This window comes from Styela clava, chromosome 11, assembly GCF_964204865.1.
Source record: "Styela clava chromosome 11, kaStyClav1.hap1.2, whole genome shotgun sequence".
In the NCBI taxonomy this organism is placed as follows: Eukaryota; Metazoa; Chordata; class Ascidiacea; order Stolidobranchia; family Styelidae; genus Styela; species Styela clava.
Window position 1 is genome coordinate 2,016,611 of NC_135260.1, and position 12,122 is coordinate 2,028,732.

Here is a 12,122-nt window from a genome sequence, read left to right on the forward strand (position 1 = left end):
GCCTGGCTTGACTAAGAACAGACCAACGGGTGTAGAACTGAGCTTTTATTATCAGTAACAAAGAATATAATCCTAACTGCAGTAAACTACTGTTTTATCTGTAAATTACATGTTAATAGTTAAAGCAGATTGTTCAGTGCACAAGGCTAGTCTAGTACCAGAGTACCGTCAGACAGGAAGCTCATTGCCATGTACAGCTGGAGGGGTGCAAAGGTCAAGGCATGGCACAAGTGCCATAATGTTGTGTTACTGGAAGGATACATGTTGGAAAAGAAGATTGAAATGAAATTATGTGTTACTGTACATATAAAATAATATCAAAACGCTGTACACGTTAGCACAATAAAGCACTTTTTCAGTACACTGAGTCACACTGTATTTTAGGGTGATAGTGAATGTTTGGGGACATTTCACTACTCCCCTCGTTTATACTTGTTTCAATAGTCATACATTGCTGTGTACCCTGGATTGTTGAAGTCAGCTAAGTGACTCAGTGCTCGTGGCACCGCAGGGTGTGACTGTGGCCTGTGATCCACCTGGTATTCTGGGTATTGGGTATCCAATGAAATGGGATTGCTGTCAGTCTGAGCCATATCATCCCATTGCCACCAGCTAGGAGGTTGTGTCTGGTTTTGAGCAGAAAGTCGTGAACGTTGTGGTGCGGAGAAATATGGCTTTACATCGTCGAAATGTCTTCGAAATCTTTTGCCATCAGACTGACGCTATAGTGCCAGTCCATTACAGCCAATGTTGTTGACTTTGAGAACATCTGGACCGAAGGTTGGGTCGAATTTCTTAGCGTTATTGTTTCGCATCAGTACCATATCGCCATATCTGAACTGTGAAGGTGCCCTTTTGATAGAGCTGTTGATGGAACTTTGACGCTCCAGTTTCTGCTGTATGTCCAGATATTCCGCATCTTGAACTTCTTGTGGAGTGGGTACTTTGCGGGGAAAATCTTGTTGGTAGCCACCTCTGAACATAAGATTTCCTGGTGATTGCCCCGTGGCAATGTGAGGGGTAGATCGAAATCCTGTCAGAAAGTTGTTTAGGGCTTTGGTCTTGTCCCTGCCCTCAGCGTGTGCGATTTTCATTGCTTTACCGAGAGGTTTCATCAGTGTTTCCACCGGGTTAGCTTGAGGGTGTCTGATGAGGGTAGGATGTCTGATGAGTAATGCTAGTCTATCTGAAAATTCCTTGAACTCTCTGGAGTTGAATGGTGGTCCATTGTCCGTTCTATGTGTGTTAGGTTGCCCATAGTAGGTGTATGTTTCCACTATGGCTGGTATGACATGACGTACTGCTGTGGAATTCACAATTTTTGCATTTGGGAATCGCGTCTTCATGTCTTGTATTACTACCACATGTTTGTGATCTGGCATAGGACCAAAAAGGTCTATTTACCTTGTTTTCTGCAAGCTTGTTTAAGCCTGGAATCCAGAAATGGCTGCGAATTCGTCGCTTGAGAATATTAATCCCTGGGTGGTCTCCTTGATGTGCTTTTTCAATGGCTTTTTCCCAGAGTGTCTCTGGCAACACTATTTTGTCTTGCTTCATAATGAGTCCACCAACGAGTGTTAGCTGATCCTGGAATTTCCGGTACTCGTTGAAGCTCGATTTGTGCTCAGGGATTTGCCCTTTGACAATGTATTTTTTAGCTTCCGCAAAACTCTATCTTTGCTCGTCTCTTGCGCGATGGTTGACATAGATATTGCTTCGATGAAAAGCCCGTACTGAAGCCAGTATACAGTCCTTTCAAGCTCTCCAGCCTCTTTCTGCCACTCTTCGGGTGTTTCATGGAAGGGAGTTGAGTGTCGTGAGCAGTGTTCACTATTAGCGCACTTTTTTGCGAAAATTGCGAAGCACTTTCGCAACTTTTTTTAGAGACTGCGAAATAGCACTTTTTTCCGATTTTGAAGAGAAATAGCACTTTTTTTCGATTTTGAATGGAATAAAAATTCAAAGTTGACAAATGTTTTTGTGTGCGTATTAAGTTGACAAATAAGTAACATACTAGTACTTTTGTAACTCAATTCTGCATATTATAACGATATTTACCGGAATTCTAACCTATGTGGTGAAGACATGGAAGATAAAGCTTTTGCATTAATGGCAAAATTCTTGTTTATAATATGATTATTATACAAGCACACGGATTCCGCTTCGACCGCGAAAACGCTCGGCGGCGTCTTTGAAACCAGATGTCCGCAGTGCTTTCTCTAAACGAGAGTGGTCATGTGACTATCAATGACATCGATGGATTGTGACCAAAGTACACGATTTTCTAGTACTGGTTTGACAGGTCTGTGTTCTCTTCTTAGTTAATTTACTGGAGCCATTCAGAAATTTCTGATACTCGACACGACATTGTTTAGTAATGGAATGTAAACTTGGGTCATTGTTTGTTAAATTAGAAGAAACTTTTAGCAGCATCTCACAGATTTGCAAAATCGCCAAATTGACAAAATACATAGGTCGTATTAACATTTAACAGCCATTTTATTGTAACCACGAATGTTAAAAGCAAATGGCGTTTCGCGGAATTTTGCGATATTCAGTATTAGCTAGTCTAGTCATTCACGATAAATCAAACTCAGACCAGGGTCAAAAATCAATCTAAACTATTTCCTCATTAATATGCGAGTAGGGGTGGGAAAAATCGAATATTTTTTCGAATTGAATATTTTTAACGAATAAGGAATATTTTTTATGCACAGCAGGAGTCTAGAACGTCGGTCGAAAAATTAGCAAGGAAGCCTTTTCTACTGGTTAATTTCGTTATAATAGCTAATTGTTTTTGTCACCGCAATCGTTTTGGCGACTATATCCCGGGTTTGGCAATCCAGGCTTACGCGTGCGTTCACATCGGCAACAGCTGTTAAGGGCATCAACGACAAATTTCAAAACCAAAATAAACATTTGCGTTGACTTGATATTACCTATCAACGTTTGTAAATTTACTGTCCCAATTTTAAGCGAATGGTATTATTATTATCGATGCCGGAATACAAATATTTAATACGATAATTAACTTTTATAATTTTTTTATGGTGTCTGTATTAATTTACAGATAAATCTCGCAAATCTGAGATTGTGCCAATCCTGAATGTTGATTTTAAATTGTGATTAAATAATTCGGCAATAAAGTCATTTCTGCGTGGCCATAAGACGAGATGACTTTAATAAACAGCACTCCTTTAAGTATATTTTACATATGCGACTAATGCTAAAAACATTGGGCTCGAGTGCTCTGGTGCCTAATCAGGCGCAAATTGCAACTAATTCAACTCAAGTTTCAACGACTTTTTTCATCTTCACGATATGTTATCTTTTTTTATTCGGCACTGATAATGATAAATAAAAAATGTGTAATTGTTGATTGCAATTCCGGAAAACGAACGAATTTAACCGCGGTTAACCGCGCATTGGAAAGCAAAACACAATTTATTAACATTACTTTACAATGAGTTACAGGTAAGAATTAACCAGACGGCTATCGCTAACATGTAGAAACAATAAATTTGAAACGATTTTGTATAAAGCGTGTCAACATCGTTTTTGTAAATTTAGAAACGTCGATAAGTAAGACAAGTAAATAATGTATTTTATGGAACTTTCATGAGATATTGGTGAGAAATATTATTTTGACCATGTCGAAATGCCATTATTGCCGATTTATTCACGTGTTTAGTTACTATCAGTGTTTTAACCCAAAGCTGAGTTACGTAAATACTTAACACTGAGTACTCAAGAGATAACCAATTTGCGGAGTTTTTCAATTATTATTTAATACGAAAGTAACACAGACACGATCTAAAATTAAAAGCATAGAAATGTCAACTATCTGCTTCACAAATATCGCATCCCGGGGTCAGTAATAATATTGTTGTTCGCTTAAACTCGGGACGGTAATTTACGAACTGATACAAATCCTACACAGAAGATAAAAATCAGAACAAAATCAATTTTCGTTGTGAATGCGCTCATTAATAGTTGTCTTTAAAATCTTCGCCGATGTGAATTCACAATTCTATCCGAAATATAAAAACCAAACTACGATGTCCGCCATTACGTGAGAATTAATATTTGCTAGTGAATAAAAACATGCTTTAATATAGTTTAACAACACGATCGCGGCGAAAAAAAATTTACTGCAGCCTTCGATTATGACAAAATTATGAAATAATCATTGAATGGCAATAAAAATTTAACTTCATTAACAATAATTCTCAAGTAATAGTTTCACATTTTCATGATTTTGATCGTCGCTACATGCGAGCGTGTTTTTGTACATATAAACCATGATGACACTACTGACATCTGCTAGTTATAGATCTCTCCAAATTTAATTTTCGCGATTTTTAATGTTTCATTTCTAGATGCGGATGCCCGCTGACTACGGATAAATGGTCGATGTTTAAAAATAGGACTTCGGACCGTTGGGCAAAGAAAGGCGGGCTACACGTAACTGCGAAATTTCGCCGTGAACGACCTTACATTTTAGTTATAAACGCATTACGTCGTCGCGAATTGCAGTTTTGGTGTAATGTTTTAACTTCCCCCTAATCTCCCGTTGAAAAAATCCTGGCTGCGCCCCTGCCCGGTGATAATTCTAGCTAAAATGTTACAATTTTATTTACGGAATTCGCAAATTCACCATTTTGATAATCACGCCCTAATTATTGGTGCAAAAATACTCAAAATATCACGAATTTAATCATTTCCGATGTTACTAGGCGCAATTCATGACGGCGACAGTGTGCGTTGTTACATCGAAATTCACGATTGATTTTACGTTCTACTCTTGTTCACGATTTCAACACTCCACCCGCCATGCATGGCTGAGTGGAAGGTTCACATTTTCGAAACATTACTTGGCCAAGGATGGGAGGGATCACTAACGAGCTAATTGAAAGCACATTAAAAGGATTATGACTTGTCATTTTTTTCTGGTTATAGCCTAAACATGTTATACCATGTGTGGGCTCTCGGAACGTCAATTTAACTTTTAATTTTCGACAATCAATTGTATGTGCGGCTCCTACATGAAACGGCTAATTCATGCTGCCAATATACGGAGTTTGAAATCTGGGATATTTATTTCGAATAGTCTATTTATTTTGACTCTTCTAAAATTAGGAAGCTTTGTTGGTACCTTTTTTGGCGCAAAGTATGAAATTGAAACGATACGAATATTTTGCCCAGTCCTATAGGCGAGGTTATGATATTAACGCAGAGAATATTTGTAAGCATATCACTGGATGGAAATATTTTGCACCAAGACTGTTTGCAGAAGTTGATTTATCGAATACACGGAAAGTATTTATTTATCATCTCACTTGCGAACATCGGGGTTTGGGCGGAATTATACGATTATGTTGTTGTTCTTAAATAATAACTTTTTCGATGAATGTTTATTTTACTTTTGTGTATTAATTATGATATGTTGAGTTTTCGTTTATTTCAAATTCGAAATTGTCCGGAATACTCAAACAGGTGTAATAAGTGTAATATTGATAGTATAGTGCAATCGAGTAACCAACTTAGAAGTCTTTAGAGATGTCTAATGAACTTGATGTGTTACGGGTGTCGTAACCCCCGTTTTTTTTTTATTAAATTTGATTGTTCTACCTTCCGCTTATAAAACAAAATCGTTATAGGGTCATCTAAGGTAACTCTCGCGACCAAATCTTTTTGGTCTGTATGGCATCACCTTAGCGCCATTTATTACCGACTGAATTTTAGTTGTGATTTATGATAAGTTATTTTCTGTTAGTTGGCGCTGATAACGTGGCTAATTTCTTTATAAACATTTTTAATATGTTTAATTTTAAAATTTAAAATTTTTTCTAAATATGTTCCTTACGTCTCTGCTATAATGGCAAGCGATAGCACAAGATTCAGCAGCAAATGATAAGCAAAGCTATTTTATAATCATGGGTTGCTTAATAAAGATTTGCTAATTATGGCAGGATATAAAGAACATGGCCTGAATTATATAATTAACAGAACGATGTTTATTTTTCAGTCGACGAAAACCCTTAATAATAACGATTGCCGAAATCGCGAAAAAAATGAATACGGATTTTCGATTGTGATCAGATGACTGACAGGGCACATGTTTTTTTCTCTGTTCAAAGCAGATATAAAACGAATACCATGTTGCCGAAAAGCGGTTACGTGTTATCTTTCTTTAGCCAATCAAAATAGTGGTAATGGTATATACAGGAGGTTTCTAAACTTTACAAACTCGGAACGCAATTAATATTAAAATTACAAGTAATGGTGCATGGAAAAACGAATTTGATTTTATTGAAATTGAAACGCACACACATAAGAGTTTTACATTTCATGCACAACTAACCGATGCTACATGTGAGATTTGTGCACATGAACGATTATATATCGCGATTATTTATATGAGAATGCGTACTTCTCTTTCAACTTTAATATCCAGGATTTCGGCGTTCACGTGGTCGACTAAAAAGATTTATCAAATGGATTGGTATTTCGCGTCACACTCAAAATTATTTGGGAACCACTATCATGTCATTCGTTTATTTTTTACATTCATGTTTTTTTCAAGAATCACCCTGTTGTATTTCCTGTACCTTCGCAAAGGAAAACTCTTTGGTGTCATCATTACTATTAGTGTAATTGAAAGTGGCGTTGAGATGCGAATATTTCATACTAGGTCTGCAGCATTAGAGAGAGCGTTATTTATAAATGCTGGAAGTACATGGCATTTCTAAAAAAAATTGCAAATATATGATGTTTTCTACCCGATTTGAACTAACTGGCACGCAAACCAATGCAAGTCGATATTTGAAAATTACACGTCTTAGCGTAATCCGTGAGACAGTATAACATAAATTAGGCCAAGCTAGCTCATGAAAGGGATTTCAAAGTGATCTTGCATAAAAAATCTTCGATAGAAAGTAGGTCACTCTATCTATAAAAACAGCCGTACTTTCATGGTGATCTTGCGTTATTTCCCAAAGAAAAACTGGCCGGAGAAACATGACTTTAACCAATCTCTTTTAAAAGGGAAGAGGGCGGACTACTTCCAAGCATATTCTTTCGGACGAGGAAGCGTGTTATACTAAAGCGATATTGGTGATGGGTCATGGGGATATCATTTTGCCCGGGTTTTGTACAAATGATCCCCCTCCCTAGCTATGGCCGGTAGTAACTAATATCTGCATGTATCAATCGGTGTCTGTTAGATGGAAGAAACAAGTTTGCAAGGCTTGTCTGTTCAGGCGGGAGTGCGCTTCGTTACTGACGCTGGTGGTTGATTGCACGAAACTTTTATTCCCACAGGTGTGCTTATCAGGTGTCCTTTGATGAATTCGCTTGTTTTTAACAAGAGTTTAAACGAAACTCCGTTAACGGAAAGACTTCAGTTCACAATATTAACGGAAGGAGCGCTTTTTCGAGTATCTATGCTGTTCGAAATGAGTTTAAACGAAAGCTAGGGCACCTAACTAGTTAAAATCAGAAAAAGCACTTTCGCACTTTTTTTTTCGACTGCGAAGCACTTTCGCACTCATAATTTCCTTAGAGTTAACACTGGTCGTGAGAGATAATCTGCTGGATTGTGCTTGCCTGGCTCCCATTGAACTTCGTACAGTATGTCTTGATGTCTCATTTTGATTCTGTCGGTTCTGATTGAGCCTTTGCGCGAATTGCTAAAAATGCTGACCAGTGGGAAATGGTCTGTGATGATTTTCACTGGTGGGCCGGCCTCCAGCGATATAGTTGCGGAATCGTCGCAAAACAAAATCAACAGCTAGTGCTTCGAGATCGAGTTGAGGGTAGCGTTGTTCTTCCGGCTTAGTTGCACGGCTTGCAAACGCTACTGCTTTGGATTCCTGGATGCTTTTTTCTTGGGCGAAGATAGCTGAGATGCCAGATGTATGGGCATCCACGAACACGAAGGTTAAGGAATTTATATCAAAATATCTTAGCTCTGTGTCTGCTTGCAAAGATTGTTTTAGAGCTTTGAATTCTTTGTTGCATTGTGATGACCATCTAAATTTTTTGTGAGGCTGCGCAGATGTGTGGTCTTGCTTGACAAGTGTGGAATGAAGTCACCAAATGATTGTACAAAGCACAAGAAGGACATGACTTCATCTTTTGACTGGGGTTTTGTTGCTTTTTTAAGTGACTCCACTTTGACTGGGTCTGGCCGAACCCCATTTTTTGTAACGATCATGCCCCAGAACGGGATTTCTGATTTGCGAAAAATGCATTTGTCTGGGTTGAGTGTCATGCCAACTTGATGTATTTTATTGAGCGCTTCGTGCAAGGATTTGTCGTGCTCTTTTTTATCTTTGCCTGCCACTAAAACATCGTCATGAATGATATGTACACCCTTGATGTTAGCGAAGACTGGGATCAGCGCTTTAGTAAATTCGCCTGATGCCAGTTTAGCTCCCATTGTTAGTTTTCTGTATCTCATTAGACGCTGTCCATCATGGAATACCGTTGCAATGCATGAGCTCTCATCTAAGAGAAGTTGGTGGAAGGCTGATTTGAAGTCTAGTTTGCTGAAAACTGCACACCCAGACAGCTTGGCTTTGATGTCTTCCACCCTGGAATTGGGATGTTTGTTGCTTTGTTTACAGCTCTAAGATCTATGGTTACTCTGATATTAACATTGTCTTTTGGTGTGAGCACCGGGTTTGAGACCCAAAGTGCTGGACCGCTGTGCTCTTTGATGATTCCTTGTTCTTCCATTTGTACAATAGCCTGTTGAAATCTCTCCCGGAGATGAAATGGAATTGGACGCGCTGCCTGAGCAACAGGAGGTATTTTATTGTTCATATAGAAATGCACTTCATGATCGATCAGTGTCCCCACACCCATGAAGACCTCTGGGTATTTTGCAAAAATGTCTGATTCAGATGAATGAAGCTTTCTTACAGCTCGTAATTTGCCTGAACATTCCTTTGTGCAGTTGTTGAATTTGATGATTCCTAGTTCTTCACACAAAGCTGGCCACTGAGTAGTGTTTCTGAATCACCTGGGACTATGTAAAATCGAGCTGTGGTCACTGCGTTTTGAACATGATACTACCTTCATAATATCCAGCACATCTGATTGGCTTGGAGCCATACAGTCTGAGCTTTATCTTTGTTTTGCACAGAGGCAGTTTCAGTTTGGATGCAGAAGTCTCTGACATCACATTGATGTCTGCTCCCGTGTCCGCGAAACCTTTGATGCGTCTCTCGGCTACAATTATCTCCACTCTGTATCGAGGTTTTGTTATGTTGCGAATAGTAGATCCTGTTTCGTGCGGATTGGATGGGGTGAAGGCAGGCTTCTTCGAACGGCTGTACTTTGATACTCCCTTCTTACATTGGACTCTATGTATGCGTCTCATTCTGCGCACTCCCTCTTTGGAGCTGGGTGGACTGCTTTCTTCCTCTGTATCATTCTCGGAGGAGCTGTCAGTTTCCGAATCTCTGAGGATCTACCGTATTTTCTCGAAATTACGCCTATCTCGCGAATAAGCCGACTTCCAAATACCAGCTTCAAAGTAGTGAATTTATAAAAATTCGCATATACGCCGTTTCTACAAATCGTAATGGAAGACAGCACTTTGCGGATTACTGTCAACATAAAAGGAATTAAATCAGCGCCGACTTGAAGTACCGAATGTATGACATGAGAACATTTTTGATTGAATATATTTTACAATCCTTATTTTATATTAACGTAGTCGAGATATTCTGAGCGGCAACGGCAATAAATTTGGTTATTTTTCACAAGTCTTCTCAAACATGATTTGTGTAAGCTTCATATATGGGCTGATATATTTTATAATGTATGCCAAAGTGTCTGCCTATTATTTAATTGACTTTGTATACCAGCTGTTATTTGTATTAATCCTTTAAAAACAAAAACGTGGGAAGCACTTCCTGCCCGATATCGGCACTTCAGAAAGAAAACGCTACCACGAGATAACGTAATTGATTTATGACCCTTCCGTTTTGCTGATTCAGGAAAAAAACGGAAAACACAGTTGTTGCCTAACCCATGGACGTACAGCAATATTTATCACACCATATTCATATGTTATTTCAACTTTTCAGTTAAATGGTTGTTCAAAATAATTGAAATTACAGTTTTATTGTAAAGAGTTAATGCTGTGACTGTGAGTATTATTCTACCTGATTCTTACTTGTAAATTTATGTTAATAACGTCTATATTGCTTTTCAATGCGCGGTGATTTGTATTAATGAAGGGATAAAACAGAAGGGATCAGCATAAAACAATTTCTTTTAAATCGAATGTTGTATTAACACATTCTTATAAATCGCTGATTCGGAAGTTGCTATTAAAAGGATTTTCAAACGTCGTAGAATGAATGTCGTTTTGTGACATATTTACAAGCTCCATTATTTCGATGTTGCTCCGTAATGCGATTTGAATAATTTTATTTATCATTTAATTTTAAATATTGTGTCATCACCTCAACAGCGTAAGCGATGTCATGCATATGTAACGGTAAATATTTCAATTATAACGGAGATAAGAGTCTTTATCAGCGCAACTGAAAAGGATAACATATCGTAAAGGTGATCAAAATGAGGGCGCCGTTACTTGCGTTGTACCGCGATAGTGCACTAAATGATAATGTTTCACCACGAAACGCTGGCCGTAAATCAACGCCAATCAGACTGTACAAGCGTCACATGTTTAGCAACCAATCACAGACTGTACGAGCCATCAGCTGTATGATGAGACAATCACACCGGCACAAGCGATTGTGTGTGTGCGTTCTTTATCGTGAGAACTTAGTGCGGTTTGAAGCTTTTGGAATTACCGGCAAGTTAGCTAAATGTCGATCTCGTTGCGTGATCAAAGTCATGCGCGAATGAGTCGATTTTTTTATGCAATCTGAGTTATGCGAGTATAAGCCGCCCCCTTAGTTTGGCAACTTTTTTTTTGTGTTTTAAACTCGGCGTATGTGCGAAAATATACGGTAGTTCTTGGCTTCACCCTGTGTGCTCTTGCTGCTGGTTTTCCTCTACATATTTTTGACCCTTTGAGGTGGCCTTTTCTACCACAAGCAAAGCAGTTTGAATGGCGTGCCTGACATGTTCTTCCACCCTGACATGTCTTCGAAGAACATGTGGTGCACTGGGAAAGAGGATATTTTGGCCCTGAATCAGCTTTGGATTTTTTTGTTTTACGAGAGTATTTCCCTGGTCTCATCCTGGATATGCTTGTGAAGTCTTCCTCAGTTGTCGAGTTTTCCAGGAGGCGTTGTGCTGTGTGGGATGCAGCCTCTATCTTGCGCCCATTTTCTATCAGGTCCTTAAGCCCCCACTGATTTTTTAAAGCATTCCTTTTAATGTCATTATGTCTCGTTCCAAATATAATTTGGTCGCGTACCATGATATCTGGGATGTCGCAGCCTTCATTGCTGCACCTGAATTTGCAAGCTCGAGCTTCATGCTGCAAACGATGGACAAAGTTATTGAAGCTCTCGTCCTGATCTTGATTTAAGCGATGAAACTCATGATTGGCCAAGGTATAGTTGCGAGTGGGCTCATATCTGGCCTTCATTCTTGTAATGAGGTTTGTGAATGTGAGAAGCGAGCGATCAATCTCTGCGACAGTGTCTTCAAAGTCTTTTTGAAAGTTGCGAGATGCGAATCGGCCAAGAAATATTTTTCTTTTGTTGATCTGGACCCATGCATTTGTGTCCTCCGTGCCTTGAGGGGGATCCCTCGCAATAGCCTCATATTCGTAATGAAACTGGTTGACAAAGTCACAGAATGCGTCATGCACATTCGTGGTGTGCATCTCTGGGTCAAACTTTCCGATTGACCTGGATGGTGATTCAAATTGATCAGTAGCCATTGTTCCAATTCAAAACTACAGTCAGGATTATCTGTTGTGATGTCTGAGATGGGTTACTATAGTGTCTGTTCCTCCGTTTCACCTCGTCGCCATTAATAAGTTCAGGGCTGTGCTTGCTTGATCGCTTCCTGACAGATAGCCTGGCTTGACTAAGAACAGACCAACGGGTGTAGAACTGAGCTTTTATTATCAGTAACAAAGAATATAATCCTAACTGCAGTAAACTACTGTTTTATCTGTAAAT

The 12,122-nt window shown here is 38.9% G+C and overlaps 1 protein-coding gene across 2 annotated transcripts in view; it reads left to right on the forward strand.

The window, feature by feature from the left end:
* LOC120347792 (uncharacterized) overlaps positions 1-12,122 on the forward strand; it is a 74,547-nt gene that overhangs the window by 25,200 nt on the left and 37,225 nt on the right. The window lies entirely within an intron of this gene.